Consider the following 20,850-nt stretch of genomic DNA (forward strand, 5'->3'; position numbering starts at 1 on the left):
CCCACTTTACTTCCCTGCTACAGAGAATCCTGAGGTGTCATCGCTTTTCCTCGTAATGAACTGGTATTGCATGGACGGAGACAGCTGCTTTTCTTGGGAACGTGTGGCCATTCCCCATCGTGCATCCTTGATGGGCACCTGGGCTTGTTCCAGACCCCGGCTATCGGGAGTGGTGCCTGATCAACCCCAGGGCTGCAGACACTCTTTGTGTCTGTAGGGCCTGACACTTGGCTGAATCGGTTCACTGGTTCATCCCCTCTGTTACTTGGAGGTACCATCCTTCTTACCTAGTTTCTTTAGGGCATTTATCATGAAGGGTGTTGAATTTTATCAGTCTCTTTCTGCATCTAGTGAGGTGAACAGGTGATTTCTACTGTTGTTTCTACTTGCGTGCTGTGTTATCTTCAGTGGTTTTCATATGTTTAACGATCCTTGTACCTTGGAGTGGAACCGACTTGATCGTGAGCCATGCTGGATTTCACTCAGGAACTCTTTATTGAGAATGTCTGATGTGTGTGCACCAGGGATACTGGTCTACAGTTGTGCTCCAGTCTAGTCTTCAGGTGTTCTTGAAGGCGTGGGGGCGACCATGCGGTGGTGGCCCTTGTGGGCAGGGTGTCCACCGTCTCTGTTTTTCTTTCTGCTGTCCATATCCAGGGGTTCATATCCAGGAGCCGAAGCCTGTGTGGGCAGGTCATCTGCAGGGATTTTACTTCCCGTTCTTTACCTGAAGTGTCTGCTGACCTGAACAGGGCTGTGTCATGGGTGGGGTAGGGCTGGGTCTTAGCTGGGTGGGCTCAGGGTGCTGGGCTTGGTCCCAGCATGGCATAGAAAGAGGAAGCTAATCACAGTCACAATGGCAGACGGCAGCAGACCAGACACAAAGGGAAACCAGCAGGAAGAGCAGGGGCAGAAATGATAAGGAATAGGCTAAAAAGCTAAGAAAGGACAAAGATAAAAAGGAAAGGCAACAGAAGGTCAGAGAGAGGCCGGGGTGGACGCAACGCGGGGAAAAGGAAGGAAAATGGGGTATTAAAAGGAGAAAAAGGAGAGAAAAGAAAAATGATTTAAAAAATGTGAGCCAAAGAGTAAATGCCAAAAAACAAAACAAAGCAGAGCCCTGATGGAATGACATGCTGCAGCTGCACAGGGCCAATCCTGCCTGCGGCTCTGGGGAGGGGCAGTGGTGGGCTGGAGCACCTGTGCCTCGGCACCTCCGCCAGGTCAGCGCAGTTTCCAGGCGTTCCAGTGGCGCGGCGCTGGCTGGAGGCCCAGGGAAGAGCTGCAGGCTCAGGGCTGCCAGAGCGAGGTGGGGGCTGGGGGGGGGGGCTGGGGGAGGGAGGGCTGGGGGAGGAGGCACCTTTCACAGACACTTCTCCCAGAGTGAGGCTCGCCCTTGCTTTCTCTTGACAGTGTCTTTCACAGAGCAAAAGGTCTTAATCTGAATGAAGTCTAGCTTATCCATTCTTTCCTTTATGAGTCTTGGTCTTTTCTGTTATGTTTAAAAGTAGCCCCCAAGGCCATCTCCTGTTTCCTCCTAGGAGAGTTCCAGTTTTGCACTTACGTGGAAGCCTGTGACCCCCCTGAGTTGACTTTGTGGAAGGGGCAAGGTCTGCTCCGGACGGCTGGGGTGTGGCGGTTTTCGCGTGTGCACCCGTGTGCTCGGCACCGTTTATTGGAAGGCGCCGTCCTCCTGAAGAGCCTTTGCTGCTGGGCCGAGCTCCGCTGCTGACTGGTGTGGCCAGCGCCTCTGGCTGCTCTGTTCTGTTGGTCTGCCCTGTCTGCCACTTGGCCGGCAGCACCCCGCCTTGGCTGCTGCTCTGGGTGGTGAGTCTTAAAACCCTCCCACTCACTCTTCAGCCTGGCTTCAGCTCTCGGGGGGCTTTTGCCACTCCATGTAAACTTCAGAATCAATTTGTCGACAGCCAGAGAATAAGGCTGGGATTTGGACTAGACTGAGTTTGGAAGAACTGATGTTGTGCATCTTTCTATGCAGGGGCATGCAGAACCTCTTTATTTATATATATACATATGTATATACATTTACTTTTTATGTCATTCATCAGAGGTTTGTATTTTTTCTCATTTAGATCTTATACATATTTTCTTAGAATTATACCTAAATATTTTAATTTTTGGTGTGTCAATGGGAATGTATCAGAGTTTAGATCTGAAGTTCCACTTGTTCATTGCTAATGCATAGAAGAGCACTGACTTCTGCATATTAAACCTGTGTCCTGTAGCTGGCTGTAATCACTATTATTTCCAGATTGTCAGATAGATTCTTTTGCATAGTCTATATAGATACATGTTTTATGAGCAAACGCATTTTCTTTTTTTTTCTTCCCAATCTGTATGTCTTTTATTTCCTTTTCATTTCTTATTACATTATCCAGTATTTCCAGTGTGGTGTTGAAAGGGATTGGTGAGAAAGGACACTGTGGCCTTGTTCCTGATCTTGGTGGGAAGTTTCAAGCTTCTTGTCTTTAAGTCCATTGTAATCTGTAGGTTTGTAGGTTCTCTTTATCAAGTCAAGGAAGTCCTCTTGTCGTCCTAGTTTGCCAAGAATTTTTATCACGAGTGGGTGTTGGATTTTATTGAAGGCTCTTTCTCCATGGTTGATGGGGTCATGTGATTTTACTTTAGTTTGTTGATGTGATGGCTTGTGTTATTTATTTTTGAGTGGTGAACCTGCCTTGCACACCTGGAGGATACCACTTGGCGTGGGGTGTCATCTTTGGCATTGTTGGTTAGATTTTCCAATATTGAGGACTCTGTGTGACGTCCATGGGAGGAGTCAGTCCACAGTCTCCTTTCCTCGCCTGGGTTGGTGTCTGGGTGTGTGGATGCTGCCATGGAATGGCAGGTGCCCCTGCAGCCAGGCTCCTGTGCTGCCCACATGCCAGGGCCCCTTTCTGCCCTCTGTCCTTCGTCCTCCTTGCTTTCCATTGGGTAGTTCCCCTGGTGCTCACTCAGCTCAGATGCTCTTCACTCAGCATGGCCAGTCCACCGTCAGCCATCTCGGCATCTCCACGTCTGGTTAACGTGCTCCTCCTCTCCAGCATGTCCTTCTGGTCTTTCTTGGGGTTCCCCTCCCTGAGCGTCCATTGCCTGTCTGTCTTGGTGTGCTGTCTTCTCTGCCCATTGGAGCCCTGTGGCCCCTCAACTGTTGTTCTAAGTTCCAGTCTTTCCATTTTGAACATCCCTGCCATGTCGGAATCTGGTTCTGACGCTGACTCTACCTCTTCAAACTGCATTTTTGTCCTTAGTGTGGTCATAAACTTTTGTGGGTAGGTGGGCCTGATGCATGGGTGCAAGGAGCTGCTGCGGTGGCTGCCACTGGTTTGGCGGGAACTTCTGCAGCCCTGCAGTCAGCTCGCCACTCTTAGTGAGCCCGGGCCCAGGACAATGGCCTTCTCACGCCTGCTGTCCCCCCCCCGCCCCCGTGGGCCCAGTAGCTCTGATGAACCCCACGTGTTGGGCTCTGGTTGGCTGGTCTCAGCGTGACCTTGTTGAGGAGAGCGGCTGCTGGGGACCGTTTTAAGGCTCCTTTCCCTCCCCAGCAGGAGGCAGGGGGTTTCACCTCCTCACTTTGGTATGGACCCCTGCCGCCCAGCCTCCGGAGCGCTCAGCTCCCAGGCTTGACCGGCTGACCCTTGTGGTCTGTCCTTGGCAGCTGGAGCTTCTCCACCTGGCCTGCTTTGCACAGGACTCAGCTCCGGACAGCCGTGGCTCCTTGGTCTGCTTGTGTTTGGTTTGGGGCAGCAGCTTAGCTTGCGGGATGCAGGGAAGGTGCCGGTTTCCATGCCGTTTGGCTGTTCACGTCAGGACAGAGTATCAACTGCCAGATTCTTCCACATAAAGCCAGAACCTGGAAGTTCCTGAGAGGTGATGAGTCTCACCTGAATAAGCCATTTGCATCACCTGGGTGTCTTTCAATGTGTGGAGAGTTACTAAAATGGTGGGAAAACATACTCTCTGATTTTAGAAAACACCGCTAGTGTTCCAGATGGAGAATCAGTGAAACGCAGAGAACTCCCTTTGAGGAGAAGGGCACAGGGCCTTTGGCTTCATTGTCTGGGCTGTTCTCTAGGCTGTTGGGGCAGCTGAGGACCTGGGCTGGGGCCTCAGGGCCTCACAGGCGATCGTGCCAGGCAGACCTGAAGACACTGAAGGGAAGACTGAAAGCCGGTGAGTTTAGGCTGCAGCTCCTGAGTGCTGTGAAGCCCAGCTCCAGGCCAGAGGCCTTGTTCACACATTTCTACAAACTACTCTACGGGATGCGCTCGTGAAAAACTAATAAGGGGTGTCCAGCACCTGGAGTGCTGATTTCTTCCTGGCAAGTGGCCAAATAAAACAGGGCGACACAAAAATAGGAAGTTTTTCTACACAGAACTCTTCTGCAGAGACTCTTTGCTGACAGTCCTACAATCAGCCGTGGAGAAGATTTCTGGAGAAGCCCAGTTAAGGCTTCTCTGTGGAGAAAGGGGGTGCCACTACAATGTGCTTGTTATTTTTGAGCAATCAGAATAAGCCCAGTTTTGTTAGCTCCAGACTTCAAGTGTGAGACCCAGGTGTCTAGAAACACCTGGATCTATCACAGCAGCAGTTAGTATCAGGCTCATGAAAACATCCAGCACTGGAAACCTGTCAGTGTCTGATGGCTGTCTGTGTGAATGTGGAGGTCGGGGTCACGCGGGCCACTTTGTGGGGACAGTGGGGTGTCCTGAGCACACGGAGGACATGCGGATCCCATGGAGACGGGCTCTGATGTGTCTTAGGGCTTCCCTGCAGGAGTCTTAAAGGAGCACGTTCTCAAGGTGGACCACAGCAGGCCTGTGTGAAGAATTAGCCCAGAACTTCCTCTTTGCTCCCTCAAGTCTCTTTTCCTTGTTGGCACAGAAGGGTAGCCTGGTATTTTCCAGAGATGATCTATAGGCCTGCTGGCCACCTCTGGTCTTGCTCCTGTGAAGGAACGCCTCCATCTGGTAGGTGCTTGGGTTTCAATTCCTGTACATCAAAGAACGTGGGAAAAGGATGGGTTGGCATCGGCACTTCCCGCTGGGTCTCACCAGGTCCTTGCTCTGCAGGGAGTGTGCCCTCACCTCCTTCTGGTCTCCTCCCTGGCTGCTCTGACCCACCAGCCTTTGCCGGGCCAGCTCCAGGCAAGCTGGGTCCCAAGTGTGGGTGGTCATGGCGGACACCAGAGAACCTAGCCACAGCTGCTTCAGCTCTGTCTGGTGGAGGCAGAGCCCCACTTCCCAGGACAAGTGAGCTGGGGGAGAATACTTTATTGCCTTTAGTTTTGCCTTTGGATTTCCATGACTTAGGATAAATTTTAAAAGAAGAAAAAGTCATGATTTCTGGTAAGTCAGTCTATTTTCCTCAGTTACTGAGTTTAAGAATTTAAAATATTTCTTGGAATTCCCCATAAAGATCGTCAGGCCTAAGATCTAGCAATGAGTCTCTGATTCTTCAGAAAAATCATGTGGCGGCGACGTGGGCGCTGGGGGCGCTGGGCTGGCTTCCTGACGAGGGAGCGCCCCAAGCTCTGCATGTCCCATGGTTCTGAAGACCCGTCCACTGCCCCGTAGGTTCTGGGATGGTGATGGAGCCGCGCCTCATGACGGGCAGGTGTCAAACAGCGGCATAGCTTTAGTGCTGCCTTGAAGTGTCGGTGGCTTCTGTGGCCTAAGGAAAGCGAGGGGGTTACTGGAACGTTTGGAGCTCGTGTGCCACTGGGCAGGCACCGCAGAGGCTTCCTGAAGCCTGGCCTGGCTCTGCTCATCAGACCACCACAGCGTTTCAGTATGAGTTAGGGTTTTGCCTGTGAAAAACAAGCTACTACTTTGTTTTCTAGATAAACTATTTTAAAAAATCATACTTTCAGTAAATCTCAGGGCAGTTAAATTATGTATTCACAGATGTTGATGCTAAATTGTCCTTAATATAAATTAAAATAATCTCAGGTTTAACCATAAATTTAACCTGAGATTACATCATGAATTTTACCTGCTTGATAAATTTATGGTGTTCCCAAAGCCTGGGTGAGGAGGACTGGGAAAAGGACACCCAGGAGCAACGGCCAGTCAGGAGTGGAAGCGGACTCCATGGCCAACTGCACAGAAAGGTCGGAGACCTGCAGCTGCACAGAGGGCTCGCCTGGCGAAGGAGAAGACAGTGCGCATGAATGGACATGGCCATCCTCTTCAGGGTCCCCCATGGCTCCCGTGGGGCAGCTTGGGCCCAGCTGGGGGCACTGCTGGGAGGTAGGGCCTGGTCGGGAGCCGTGGTCGCTGGGACGTGCCGGCCCTCCACCCCGTCTCTCTGCTTCCCTGCTGCCTTCCCGCAGGCTCAGGGCCCTGGGCCCCCATGGATTGGGATTCCTGAAACTGACCCCAAAGAAGCCTTTCCTCCTTTCAGTTGTTTTCCTGAGGCAGCTGGTCACAGCAGGGAAAGCTGACTGTCACAGACACAGTCCCATGAAGACACTGGTCCCTGAGGAGAGTCTGGTGGGTTCCCACAGAGGTTGAGCAGGTGACCTAGGAACTTCCCGCGAGGAGCAGCCCAGGGCAAGATGGCTTCCCTGGCGGCAGGTGAAGGAGAAGGAACATCAGGTTTCCCAGGCCTCCAGCAGGAAGAAGGGGCCAGGGTGTCGCTCTGTGAGAGCACAAGGACTCTGACACCAAACCAGGCAAAACCTTGAAGGAGAGCAGACCCTGACCTCCCTCTCTCATGAATGTAAATGCAAATGTCCTCAGGGGGTGTCAGCAGACCAGACCCAGCCTCCCGTGGAAAGGGTCATGGACGTGGGCCAACGCACTCACCCGTCACCCCTGGAGCGCGGCACGTGGAGATGAGTGACACGGCACACCTCGTCAGTATGGCAGCGCCACAGACACCTTCACACGCTGCTCACTGGACCAGAGTCCACCTGTGGCACAAACCAGAAGGGTCTCCTTCAAACTGGGAGGGCCACCTGTGGAAACTCACGTTAGCATGATGCTTGACCAGGAGAGACCCATGCCTCCCCAAAGCGGGGAGAGGACCGGACCCTGGTCTTGCCACTGGTGGCCGTCATTCTGCTGGGGTCTCACGGGATGGTAGGAGAACATGCATGAGCACACGAGCACACAGGCTTCCTGCTGCAGAGCCATTGCCAGGTGGTGATCTCCCACTCATGGGACCACCATCTCCCTCACTGCCTGTGGCAAAACAGTGGCCATTGTGGTGGTGGGTGAGGCTCACCCCGCCAAAGTTCTGTGCACAGGGAGCTCCTGTCCCCTGGCTCTGTGCGCAGGGAGCTCCTGTCACTGAGGCTCTGTGCACAGGGAGCTCCTGTCACTGAGGCTCTGTGCACACTGAGCTCCTGTCCCTTGGCTCTGTGCACACTGAGCTCCTGTCCCTTGGCTCTGTGCACACTGAGCTCCTGTCCCCTGGCTCTGTGCGCAGGGAGCTCCTGTCACTGAGGCTCTGTGCACACTGAGCTCCTGTCACTGAGGCTCTGTGCACAGGGAGCTCCTGTCACTGAGGCTCTGTGCGCAGGGAGTTCCTGTCCCTTGGCTCTGTGCACAGGGAGCTCCTGTCACTGAGGCTCTGTGCACACTGAGCTCCTGTCCCTTGGCTCTGTGCACAGGGAGCTCCTGTCACTGAGGCTCTGTGCACACTGAGCTCCTGTCCCTTGGCTCTGTGCACACTGAGCTCCTGTCCCCTGGCTCTGTGCGCAGGGAGCTCCTGTCACTGAGGCTCTGTGCACAGGGAGCTCCTGTCACTGAGGCTCTGTGCGCAGGGAGCTCCTGTCACTGAGGCTCTGTGCGCAGGGAGTTCCTGTCCCTTGGCTCTGTGCACAGGGAGCTCCTGTCACTGAGGCTCTGTGCACACTGAGCTCCTGTCCCTTGGCTCTGTGCACAGGGAGCTCCTGTCACTGAGGCTCTGTGCACACTGAGCTCCTGTCACTGAGGCTCTGTGCGCAGGGAGCTCCTGTCACTGAGGCTCTGTGCACAGGGAGCTCCTGTCCCTTGGCTCTGTGCACAGGGAGCTCCTGTCCCTTGGCTCTGTGCACACTGAGCTCCTGTCCCCTGGCTCTGTGCGCAGGGAGCTCCTGTCACTGAGGCTCTGTGCACAGGGAGCTCCTGTCACTGAGGCTCTGTGCGCAGGGAGCTCCTGTCACTGAGGCTCTGTGCACAGGGAGCTCCTGTCACTGAGGCTCTGTGCACAGGGAGTTCCTGTCCCTTGGCTCTGTGCACAGGGAGCTCCTGTCACTGAGGCTCTGTGCACACTGAGCTCCTGTCCCTTGGCTCTGTGCACAGGGAGCTCCTGTCACTGAGGCTCTGTGCACAGGGAGCTCCTGTCACTGAGGCTCTGTGCGCAGGGAGCTCCTGTCACTGAGGCTCTGTGCACAGGGAGCTCCTGTCACTGAGGCTCTGTGCGCAGGGAGTTCCTGTCCCTTGGCTCTGTGCACAGGGAGCTCCTGTCACTGAGGCTCTGTGCACACTGAGCTCCTGTCCCTTGGGCTCTGTGCGCAGGGAGCTCCTGTCCCTTGGCTCTGTGCACAGGGAGCTCCTGTCACTGAGGCTCTGTGCACACTGAGCTCCTGTCCCTTGGCTCTGTGCACAGGGAGCTCCTGTCACTGAGGCTCTGTGCACAGGGAGCTCCTGTCCCCTGGCTCTGTGCACAGGGAGCTCCTGTCACTGAGGCTCTGTGCACAGGGAGCTCCTGTCCCCTGGCTCTGTGCACAGGGAACTCCTGTCACTGAGGCTCTGTGCACAGGGAGCTCCTGTCCCCTGGCTCTGTGCACAGGGAGCTCCTGTCCCCTGGGCTCTGTGCACACTGAGCTCCTGTCACTGAGGCTCTGTGCACAGGGAGCTCCTGTCCCCTGGGCTCTGTGCACAGGGAGCTCCTGTCCCCTGGGCTCTGTGCACAGGGAGCTCCTGTACCCTGGGCTCTGTGCACAGGGAGCTCCTGTACCCTGGGCTCTGTGCGCAGGGAGCTCCTGTCTCCTGGTCTCTTTGCACAGGGAGCTCCTGTCCCCTGGGCTCTGTGCACAGGGAGCTCCTGTCACTGAGGCTCTGTGCACAGGGAGCTCCTGTCACTAGAGCTCCTGTCCCCTGGGGTCTGTGCACATGAAGCTCCTCCCCTGCGAAGCCCTGTGCACACTGAACTCCTTCCCCTAGGGTCTGTGGCCACTTTGCTCTGGGCCATGTACTTGTTACTCCTTCGCTTGCTGTGCAGAGGTAGGACTTCGATGTGGGCTTGTCTGCCTCTCTGACCCGTCTGACACTGTCTGAGCACGGGGATGTGTCACCATTTAAATGTCTGCCTGGACCTAAGCCCAGGCCTCTTGTCTGGGGACACTTGGGAGGTTCAGCTAGGCTGGGCACCACTGTCTTGGGGCTCTTCCTCAGCACACGTATAGCACTGCCCCCTCGTGGTCACAGCTGTCACTGCAGTGGCTCTTCCACCCGGGCTTGGGATGCCAGTCTGGTTCTTTCTGTGCCTCACTGCCCTCTGCTGGACTCCTGCTTTCCTGCAAGTCTTTACTGTGCGGGGCAGTCTTGCCCTGCTGCGTGCTTGTGCTCAGGGTTTGTCTTTCTGGAGAACCTCATCCCAGTGGTCTCCTCGGCTCCTTCTGCCCCCCTGTCAGCGCCACTCCTGCCCCTGCACATGCTCTGGAGCACCCTCTTTTCCTGAGGACCTCTGGTCTTGCAGCTGGCCCCTTCACCAACTGCTGACTTTCTCTCCTGTTTCCCCAAGACCCTGATCTCCCATGACACCACGCCTAGAGTCTGCGTTTGGCGTAGGCCCTGGGCTGTCAGCAGGCTGCGTGCCTGTGCTCCTAAAGGACGCCTTCTGCACGTGCAGGTCCTTTCTCTTCTCCAGGTGCTTCCACTCTGCATGGCAGAGGGTGCAGCCTCTGTCCCCATGTCAGGTACAGACCTCCCTGGGGTCAGGATGCCACTGCCTTTGTGTCCAGGCGAGGGTAGGGTCAGGGTCAGCACTGATGTTCTTAATTCCAGGAAAATTCATCGCCTTCTCACCCTCTACCACAAGTGTCTACCTGCAACTTGAGAGTGTGAAATTGACCTTAGAAAACAAGAAAACCTGGAAAGGCCACCTAACGACTATGAAAACAAGAAAGTATAGCTTAAAGTACAAAATGCAATCCACTGTTCAACAAATAGTTATTGGGTTGAAAGAGCGTGAAAGGGCTGGTGTGACCCTGGCTCCATGGAGCTGATCCTCGTGTGGAAGGCAGACGGCACAGGTGTGAGCAGATGACAACAGGCAGTGTTGGGGACATGGGATTGGTATGGAATGCTTGCTGGTAGGTGCTCACACAGGGTGATGTGGCCGGTCCCAGGAATGAGGCGTGTGTGTGTGTGTGTGTGTGTGTGTGTGTGTGTTAGGAAGTCTGTGCTGCCTTTTAGAAGTGCAATGCTCTGATCACAGAATTTTCCCTGTGACTCTGGGCAGATGTAGAGACCAGCCTTTTGGTAGCTGATGCATGACCTGAATTGAATTCACAACATAGAGGCTGGACTCCTCACCAGGAGGGAAGCTAAGGAGACCAGCAGCAAATGCTAGCAGCCTGCCACAGACTGCACGTACCTACTGTGCGTGAGCCGGGGAAGCCTCAGAGCCGGAGTCCAGACCCTGCCTGCTTTTGCACAGTGGGCCCTTTGCTCGCCTGCATCCCACACAGTTGGGGGTGCTGGAAGCCAAGGGCAGGAGGCCTGGTGTGTGCAGCTCCTGCAGAACAGAGCAGCGCTTGTCAGCTTCGACATACAGCCCAAGAAACCTGTAAAGGGAAGGACAGGAGGAAGGCAGATCCGAAAGCTGGTCCCCAAGGGTCTCCTCCGTCCTCCCCTGGAAGGCCCGGGCTCCAGAGCAGAGTGGAGGGGTCTGGGCAGCACATGGCCCTCGGTGAGAGGCGCCTGCATGCCAGGGCCTGAGTGCGGCTGTTTGTGTTCGCAGCTTTTGAGCCGGGGCCATGGAAGATGGTTCACATTATGTTTAATGGTGTTGACCTAATATCTGGCGAGCAGGAGATATGTGTTCCTGATGCTCTGGCAAGGCCTCTGCTCTGTAAGCACTCACTGCTGTGGCCTCTGGCCCCGAGCACACTGTGGTCACCCTGCAGGAATCTGACAGTTGGACTGTAATTTTGGTTCTGCTCAGTCTCTTTGTAAATGATTTATAAACCCAGCTTTAGAAATTTGCCTTAAAATAAGTCAGCTACACTCAGCACATAGGATTCCTGTGACACATCTGATTCTACTATTGACAGTGCTAAGGAAGTTTGTGAATTGAAGCAATGTGGCAACTTTTATCTCCAAGGATCAACCAAGGGAAAGGGGACAATGGCAGAGTTTCCCCAGACGAACCCCATGGGTAAGCTTGTGCAGATTCTGAAGCGTTTAAGCTAATGGGTATCCAACAGGAGTTTAAAGCAGGAGTGCGTAGAGAGAGCCTGCCTGGTGTGCTTGTGTCAGCCACTGCAGGACAAGAGCCAGCCCAGGTGAACCCTTAGTCATACTGTGGACTTAATGAGCAATTTGGCCATGACAAAAAATCAACTCCATTCTTGGTAGAATTTGTGTACAATATGTAGTCATTTATTAAATGTAAGCTACAGGTAGAGAAAAATTGTTTATTTTACCTTCTGAGATATTATTCCTAAGTGCCTTTTAAAAGAAATAATACATATTATTTTAGGAACTAAACATAAATATACAAAATAAAGCAAAGAAAAAGATGACAACAGTTTTTAGTTGCCGCAGTCTGGCTGGGCACAAATCACGAGCCACTCAAGCAGGAACAAACTTTATCCCCAAACTCCCGCAAACAACATGCAAGCGGCCTTCCCCCAGGACACACCACACACCAACGGGAAAGGCCTTCCCCCAGGACACACACACACCAACGGGAACTCCCTCCACCGGCACTTCCCCAACCAACTCAAACTCCCCAAGAATCCCCGCGACACCTCCAAAGTAGCAGGCGAGAACTCCAAAGTAGCCGAGAACTCCAAAGTAGCCGGCGCCTGAGGTGGAGAGCAGGGGTCTAATATACAATTGAATACACAGCTTAACATAACCATCATCATCTCAATGGCTTGCTGGCTCCGTTCTGGAAAAAATGCCATGCGTCATTCTGACTCGGCTATGGCTCTCAGCATTTAGTCATTGATGAGATACCCACTGCTAACCTGCTAGGGTGGAAGCTCCGGGTGTTTCTCGCCTGCGTGTGTGTGGGACTTGTGTTAATACCCGCACATGCACACACGTAGGAGAAAGAGGCCCTGTTGCACATAATGTTGGTCAGCCTGATTTTCACCCACCTTGCCTTGAGAGCTGCCTGCAGGTCTCTAAGATGGTGTGTCACCGTGTGCTTGATTCACGGCCTGTTTTATATTAAGGTAGCTTCCAGTGCTTTTGAAATACATAGAACACCACAATGAGCATCCTTTCAAACACATTTTTAATATTTGTGTGATTATTTCTCTATAACTGTCTTTACAAGAGTAATTAATTGCTGAATCAATGTTCTCACTTCTTAGCTTTTGATGAATGTTGCCAAAGTTTCTCCAAATTGATATACATAGCATATGGCAGTGCCTTGTGCAAGACAGAGTCAGGTGTTCACGCTTCTCCTCCAAGATCACCTGCACAGTGCATGTGGCCGTCACTATGACTTCAGTCTGGGTCACACCTGGTAGAAGGCTGGAATTGCCTCTGTCTCACAGTGCCAGCCGCCTTGCCAGGCCAGCACTCATCCTGGGTTGCAGACCTCTGCCCACACTGCTGGCCAGTGGAGGGGAAGCCGCTGTCCTCCTGAGCTGGAGCCCCTCCCTCAGCCTGGGGAGGGGCGGTGGGTGAACATGGCTGTGACACTCCGTGTCAGCACTGCCTGCCACTTTTGGTCAAGTGCCTATGTCTCCCTTCTCCGTGTCCTTTTAGCCTTTGCTTGGCTGCCGTGGTACGGGAAGCCTCTTATCTCCAAGGTGGGGAGGGAACCCTGAAGAGCCAGGTTAGGCCGTCCGCCCGGCAGCCCTGCCTCAGGCCTCCCCAGTTCCTCTGAAGCAGACCCAGCACCTCAGCAGGAGTATCTAGTGGGTGTTTTTATGGAGGAATTATTCACCCGGTGTTGTTAATTACCCATTTGTGTTGTTTTCTGGTGGAGTGAGTGTACGTGGTCACCTACTGTGCTGATGTTACCACCGGCTCATCAGGAACTGCTTCATCCGTGCCTGCAGCCCCTGGCCGCTGCCAGTCGGCCCCACCCTCCAGCCTGCCAGTCTTCCAGCAGCGGCTAAGAGGCTGAGTCCATCTGCTTCCCTATTCTCAATATTGGACCAAGTGCCATCTTGCTGTGGGTGGCCTTTGGGGTCTGGCCTTCACCGGGCCTGGTGTCTTCAGGGTTCATCTACATTGTAGCATGTATACAGCGTCATCTCTACTGCTGAAAGTTCTCCATGGCTCCGTGCCGTGGGTGTTCACCTGTCTCTCTGTCCCTCAGTTTCCAGTTGTTCCCACTGCTGTGGTGGAGAACAGTGTCAATCCCACTACTTTGCCTCTCTCCCCTCCTCCCTCCCTGGTCCCTTTTCTCTCTGCTGGTCTTCCTTCTACTTGTTGGTTTTTAAACTAGGCGCATCACCGCCACGCACAATGTGGGACTCACTGTGACATAGCCACACGTGCAACGGCCAGTTGGTCAGTTTCATTTTGCAGCTCCTCCCTTTCCTGTTCCCCTTCCCCCTGGACCCCTTTCTCCTCTCCCTGTCTCCCTTCTGTTTTCATGAGGCCTACTTTTTAAGAATTCCTCATTTCTTTCTAGCTTCCTCATCTGAGAGAAAACATTTGACCTTTGAATTTCACTCAGCATGACCTTCTCCCATGCCTTCCATTTACCAGCAAATACCACAGTTTGATTCTTCATGGCTGGGTAGAACTCCGTTGTGTGTCTGCACCACTGTTCCTTTACCCTTTCATGTGTTGAGGGGCACCTGGGCTCGTCCATGCTGTGAACATGGGTGTGCATGTGTCGCTGTGTCACACCCGTCTTAGCTCCTTTAGGCGTGGGATTGCTGGGTCCTGCCTGGTTCCGGTCCCCATGCTGCTCTCCAGAGGAGTTGCGCTGACCGGCAGCCCCACCAGCACCGCGTGCGTGTGCCTCGCTCCCACCCCTGCCAGCCCTGGTTGTGGCTTGTATTCTTGATGGCCGTTCTAACTGGAGGGAGAGGGAGTCTCAGCCTGCATCTCCCTGATGCGCAGCCATGTGGGGCGTTTTTCAGGTACTTGCTGCCCGTTTGTACTTTTTCTTTTAAGAAACTTCTGTGTAGTTCATTTGCCATTTATTGGTCAACTCCCTTAATAAAACTAAAGCTCAAGAAATAAAACCAAGAATCAATAAATGGGATGGCATCAAATTAAAAATTCATGCACAGCAAAGGAAACAAGAATGTGGAGAGAGAAGCTACAGAATGGGAGGAAATGGGCAGCTAGCTCCCAGCAAGGAGCTGCCCTCCAGCTACGTAGAGAAGCAAAACAGTTCACACCAAAAAACAGCCCGGCATTGAGCTTTTAATGTGATCGACTGTTTTCTCTGGATTTTTTTTTTTTTTGTATTCTATCAAAGAACATTGCCAACACCAAGGTCATGAAGGTTTGCTTCTGTTTATCTTTCATCTATTTGGGATTCAGTTTTGCTCATCGTGTGCAGTTGAGTTGAAGTCCGCGTCCACGCTGCCCTTGATCTCTGTCTTTAGCTGACAGCTGTCCTGGCCCCACAGTTGAAAGGACACTTCTTTCTGCTCTGTGTGGCCGTGGCACCCTCCTCAGAGCTTGGTGGCCGTGGGCTCTGAGTCTGTTTCAGGACTGTCCATCCCATCCCCTCCCATTTGTTGTGGGCGCATCCTGCACCAACACCACCTCTGTTTCTGCGGCTTCGTAGAAGTTGTTGAAATTGGGAAGACTGTGAGTCTTTCCAGTTAGTTTTTCTTTTTCAAGGTTATTTTCAAGATCGTTGGGGTTCTTGTATTTCTATATGAATTTTAGCATCAGATTGTCTTTTTGTATATAAAAGGGAGATTGAATTTTGGTGGGGTTGCATGGCATCTGTGATTCAATGTGGGGAGTACGGCCCGTATGATAAGGCTCCCAGTGTGTTTGAAAATGACCATGGTGGTGTGGTGGGCCTCCCACTTCTAGCATGCCTTTGTGATAAGCATTCACCTTCTTTTCCTCTAGTACATGGTACCACACCAGGATGGTCGCCACCCCATGGTGCCACGATATATCAGGGCTGCTTGCTTCTGTTCTAACTCTGACTCAGCGTCATGCACCGTCCTTGCCCCGCTCCTCACCTCCTGCCCCCCATGTCTGCAGCCATCCTCTGCTCTCAGCTTCTGTGAGATCAACTCCATCAGCCTCCCTTAGGACTACGATCTCGCGGTGTCTGTCCTTCTGAGCCGGGCTTAGTTCTACTGGCACAGTGTCTCCAGGTCCATCTTCTTGTACACGACAGGATCGTCCTTCTGTGGCCGACTCGTGCTCCATGGGGCACATGCCCCGCCCCTTCTCTGTCCACCCTCAGCTGACGGACACTCAGACCTCCTGTGACTAGAGCTGCGGTGACCCAGGGAGAGCCAGTGTCCCTCAGCACACAGATCCTCTCCTCTGGACGTGGGCCTGGCAGTGGGATTGCTGGGTCACGTGCTAGTTCTACTGCTGGTGTTTCAGGGAATCTCCGTGTGGTTTTCCACGCTGGCTGTGCTGATTACACTCCCACAACAGTGCAAGGGCCCCTTTCCTCCACCTCCTCGCCAGCGGTCACCTTCAGTCTTCTTGGCAATGGCCATTCTCACTGGAGCCTGGTGAGGGCTCATGGTGGTTCTGACTCGCGTTTCCCCGACTGGTGGTGTGGAGCACTTTTTCATGTATCTGCCGGCTGTTTTTATGTCATCTTCTGAGAAATGTTTACTTCAATCTATTGCTCATAATTTTTTGGTTAGGCTATGTGAGTTCTTCATATGTGCTGGACACTGGCTGCTGGTCAGGTGTATAGTTCACAGATGTTGTGAACACATTCTCCCTGTTTACTTAGAGCAGCTCATGGTTTCAGGTCTTGCATTTTAAGTCTTCAATCCATTCCGATTAATCTTGGTGGCTTTTGAGAGAGAGGGACCTAGCTTCCTTCTCCTGCCTACGGACATCCCTTTTCTCACTGCTCTTTGCTGGAAAAATGCCTTCTCTTCTGTGTGTTCTGAGCTCCTCTGTCGGTCACTTGGCTGTGGAGGTGCAGGCTCATGCCCAGGCCCTCGGCTCTGCTGATCACTCCACATGCCTCTCTGCCCGAGCTGTGCCATGCTGACTGGTGGCCACAGCTGTGGAGCGGGCGTTGCTGTCCGATGGTGTGCTGCCTCCTGCTCTGTTCTTCATCCTCAGGTCGCCTTGACGAGGCTGTTTTCGGGAGGTTCCATATACATTTTGGAATTGTTTTTCCGAGCTCTGTGAAGAAGGTGTTGGACTGTCCATGAGGGTGGCATTGACTCTGCAGATGGCTTGGGTGGTAGGCGCATTTTAACACATGGATTCCTCCCACCCAGGAACACAGGGTATCTTTCCATTTTCTTTGGTGTTTTTCTCATCAGTGTTTTATGATTTTCACATCTTCTTAAGTCAACTCCAAGTATTTTTCTGTATTTTTTATAGCTATTTTAAATGAAATTGCTTTCTTGATTTCTGTTTCTAAAACTTGCTATTGGCACATGGCAATACTACTAATTTCATATGTTGATTTTATATTCTATGACTTTGCTCATTTATCAGTGTTAATATTTTTTTTTTGGTAGAACCAAAAATGTCTTTGGAGTCCTCTTGATTTCAGAATGTTCACTGGTATCGTCTACAAGTGAGACTTATTCTGCACACTGACATTGTGTCCTGCAACCTGGCTACACACGCCTGATGCTCTGGCAGTGTTTTGTGGGTCTGGACAACTTCACACATGACTGTGACCTGCCACAAGGAAATAAGGGTGCTTTCCTTCTCCCCCGCCCCACGACCCTCCTGTCTCTCATCTGATGTCCTGCTCTAACCTCCCACGGCGTGTTGCACTGGAGTCAGGAGAGTGGACGCCTTGTGCTGTCCCTGACAGGAGGCATTCTCCACAGTGTAGCGGAAGCTGTGGGCTTTCACCCTGGCCTCCTCCTGTTAGGCTGCCAGTGTTTTCCTGCACCTGCTGAGAGGACTGTTGGCTCTGTGCTGGGTGCTGTCGCCACCGCATGTTGCAGGGCTGAGCCTTGCAGGTTGCACCCTGCTGGGGGGCTATGTGGGTGCATGCTCAGCTCAGCCCCAGCAGGAACAGTCATCAGCAGGATATCGACAGAGGGCTTGCCACCCCACTGAACCTGGGCAGTTCTGGACTCATAAAACCACTGGTTATTTTAAGTCACTTAAGTTTGGGGGTGGCTTATAGGACAATGGCAAATAATTGGAGTGTCTTTTTTTTTCAATCTTTTCATGAATCCTGTATTTCATGAAGCATGTGACCTCTGTGGGCCTTGTTCTGCATGGTGTCTTCTGGCCTCCTCATAGGTTCCTTTTACGTGAAGCCCACAGTGGCTGCCAGCCAGGCCCTGCGTCCCACACTGAGGTATTGGTGTGACTGTTAAGCGATGGCACGTCACCTCTGGTCCCCAGGGAGGCACAGTGGGTCTGTGCACTCTCTTGCTGAGCCACTCCTTCTGCGTCCTCTGAACAACCTCAGACAACACCAAGATCTGGCACAGCGTCCTGGGGCGCTCGGGCGACCAGGGCCGGCTTCTCCTGAGCCCATCAGGTCTTGCCGCCGCGAGGGACCAGTGGCCACGTGGATTCCTGCTGCGACCCGAGGGCCCCTTGGGTTGTGTGGTTCCGTGTTGGTTTGTAGACCTGAGTTTTTAGTTTATTTTAGGTTTTTGTCATCTAGGGCATCCCGTTAGGAGTGGGTGTAGAAGTGTCTGACTTTCTCCTCGAATGCCTGTCCTGGTGCAGATAGTCTGCGCCAGAACCCAAAGTCATGCCTTGGCTGTTGGACCCTCAATACGGGTTTCTTCAAATTGTTCGTTAGTTTCGTTTTGTAATTGAATTGTTTTATATTGTTTAGTTTTATATTGTGAGTAATTCCGCCACTTTTTTTTTAATAGCTGCATTTGAAAATTGGGTGTGAATTACTCAAATCCAACATTTGATGTTTGGTTTTTTCCTTCCCTCGGGGGAAAATAAGTAGCCATGAAAAGTAGAAGATTTAGTGTTGGATAATTTCATAATTTTTAGATTGAAGCAGCAGAATGAATTGTTTGTGAATTTAACAATAATGTTTGACAAGAAATGATATAAAGTTTTCTCAGAAAGTAGCATTTGAACCTTGGAAGATGAATATCAACAAATCCACTGCGATTTCACTCACATTATCAGTTTTGCTTTAAAGACAGTGAGCGCTGCAGGTCCCCCGGTAGCTGGCTGAAGGAGACCCGCTCTGGACCACTGGCATGCTGGCTGGCTTTGGCAGAGCCAGGGTACAGGAATCTCCACAAGCTGTAACAGGGAGACTTTACTTGGGAATTGACTTAAAGTACATTTAGACATAAAGTTGAAATGGCATTTTATTATTGCAACTCAAAATATTGGATTACTAAAAAGATTTTAAAAAGGCTTAATTGTTGGTTGATTGACAAGAGTATATTCCACTTTCAAGATACCTGGGTATAAAATTTATTTATATGATAAAAACACAGTAGTTTGACAAAATACAAGGTATTATTATTTGGAGAGTAATTTTTTAAACTATATATTTTGTCAGTTCTCTTTCTATTTAGAAATATTTGAAATATTTTATATGTGGTAATAATAACCACTTTTAAAATTTGCATTGAAATCCTTTGAAGAAAAACAAAAATGTAAACTGCCACCTCCAGACACATGCCTGTGGTAGCTGTTTGTGCGATCCCCTAGCAAGGCCCTTGGTTCCCAGTCATGACTTCACTTCCAGGATAGCAGAGGTGACCATGTTGGATTGTCACGTTCACAGATTACAAAACAGGAAGCTACCTGCCCATCCCCCTCCCACCTGTCATGCATGAATGATGTCCAGAAAAGATGCTTGAACACCATCTGCCTGTTAGAAGTGAACTATTGGTGCTGTCTCCAGTGTCACCGTCCATCGCCACCCGTCCACCCACCCACATGTGCACACTGCCTAGTGTGGTTTCTGTTGCTGTTACAAACTACCTGGGGATGAGTTATTGATGAAGAAAAGGAGCTTGTGCAGTTTGTGGGCCTGGAGGTTGGAAGACTGGGACTGGAACCCTGGTGATCTGGCCTCTGGTGAGGCCCCAGGATGAATCACAACTTGGGAACAGCAGCACTGCGAGAAGCCAGTGGCCCCCAGCGAGGGCCAGGCTGGCTATTCACCAACACCTGCCCTCACAGGAGTAGCCAGGTGCTGTGGCAGCCACCCGTCCTCCCGTGGCGTGCTCATTGTGACCTCTCACCTCCTTGGGCCCGCCTCTGCCAGCTTCCTCCAGTTCCCTGCCACAGAGAGGGGTGGAGCGCCCTGAGCCTTCAGGGCCTCCGTGTCAGGAGCTGGGACATGCACCTCGCGCCGAGATGAGAAGAGCCTGGGCCTGCTCAGGGTATTCAGTGTGTGGACTGAGGGAGCAGAGGGCCAACTTCGTGGCAGAGGCTGACGGTGAGCGTCTTAGGCATGTTGTTCAGGAGGCAAGCGAGATGCCACAGGAGGGGCTCCACAGGTTGTGTCAGGAGTGTGCCGTTGCTTAGGACTCACTCCTTCGCACGCTCGCTCCACCACAATCGGTCGCCCCACATCTTAGCAGATTCCCAAATGCTTCATCCCACAGCAGGCTCCTTCGTAGCTGCCGCACGCGGACTCTTCATGGACTCTGCGCCTGGTCACCTGTGACTCCTCAGCTTTCCTGGTTCCCTTCCCTTCTCCTCCTGGGCAGCAGGCGGGGAGGCCCTGAGCCGCATCCGCCCGAGGGTTGGCTTCTTCCATAAACAGAGTCGAGTGGCTTTTGTGCCATCTGTTGACTCACGGGGGTCGAGAGGAGGCGCTTGAACACCATCTGCCTGCTGGAAACGAAGCAAGGATGCTGTCTAGTGTCTCCTCTGCGCAAGGCCTCTGAGGCCCAAAGCTAGTCTTGGGTGATCTTGTTGGCTCTGGCTGCAGCAATCAAGTATGATCGAATCAACTCAGTTGGTGTGCAGCTTTCCTTGTTGACCTAACAAATTAGCCACTCAGAAAATTGCTTTGGTTGTATGTTGATTTCCATTAAAATTTTTTTTTCTTTGAAGAAATTCAACAGTTTCGAGACATGCTGTTTAAATCATCTTATTTTCCTGCCCAGTGAGTCAGGACACTGCGGCAGTGCTCAGCCTGGCAGTGCAGATGTGTCCTGCATCCTTCAGCTCAGTGGTCAGGTCACGCCTGGTGAGCACAGGTCTTGCCCTCTGGCCCCCACTGCCCTGAAGTTGCAGTAGCCAAGGTGCCTGTCCCTCTGTCCTCATTTGGACGTGGTGGTGTGCTCTGGCAGTGCAAGAAGGAGAGCATTCGTGGTCAGCTCTGCGCACGGCTCTCGGCATGTTGACTCGGTGCCGTGAGCTGCAGGTAGCTGCACAGTGTGCCGTTGTGAGACCACGGCATCCCTTGCGCGCTTGGCCACTGTTGGCCGAGGACTGTATGGGCAAGCGGGCCTCAGCAAGGCTATGGTGGATGTTGAAATCTGAACTTCCTGTGATCTTCATGGGTCACTAGATATCTTAATTTTTTCAATTATTTAGAGGTGCAAAA

The 20,850-nt window shown here is 52.3% G+C and overlaps 1 protein-coding gene across 1 annotated transcript in view; it reads left to right on the forward strand.

The window, feature by feature from the left end:
• The window catches only part of Wdr27 (WD repeat domain 27), a 146,854-nt gene that overhangs the window by 95,130 nt on the left and 30,874 nt on the right, over positions 1–20,850 (forward strand). The window lies entirely within an intron of this gene.

The sequence above is a fragment of the Callospermophilus lateralis genome, chromosome 6, assembly GCF_048772815.1.
Source record: "Callospermophilus lateralis isolate mCalLat2 chromosome 6, mCalLat2.hap1, whole genome shotgun sequence".
NCBI lineage: Eukaryota > Metazoa > Chordata > Mammalia > Rodentia > Sciuridae > Callospermophilus > Callospermophilus lateralis.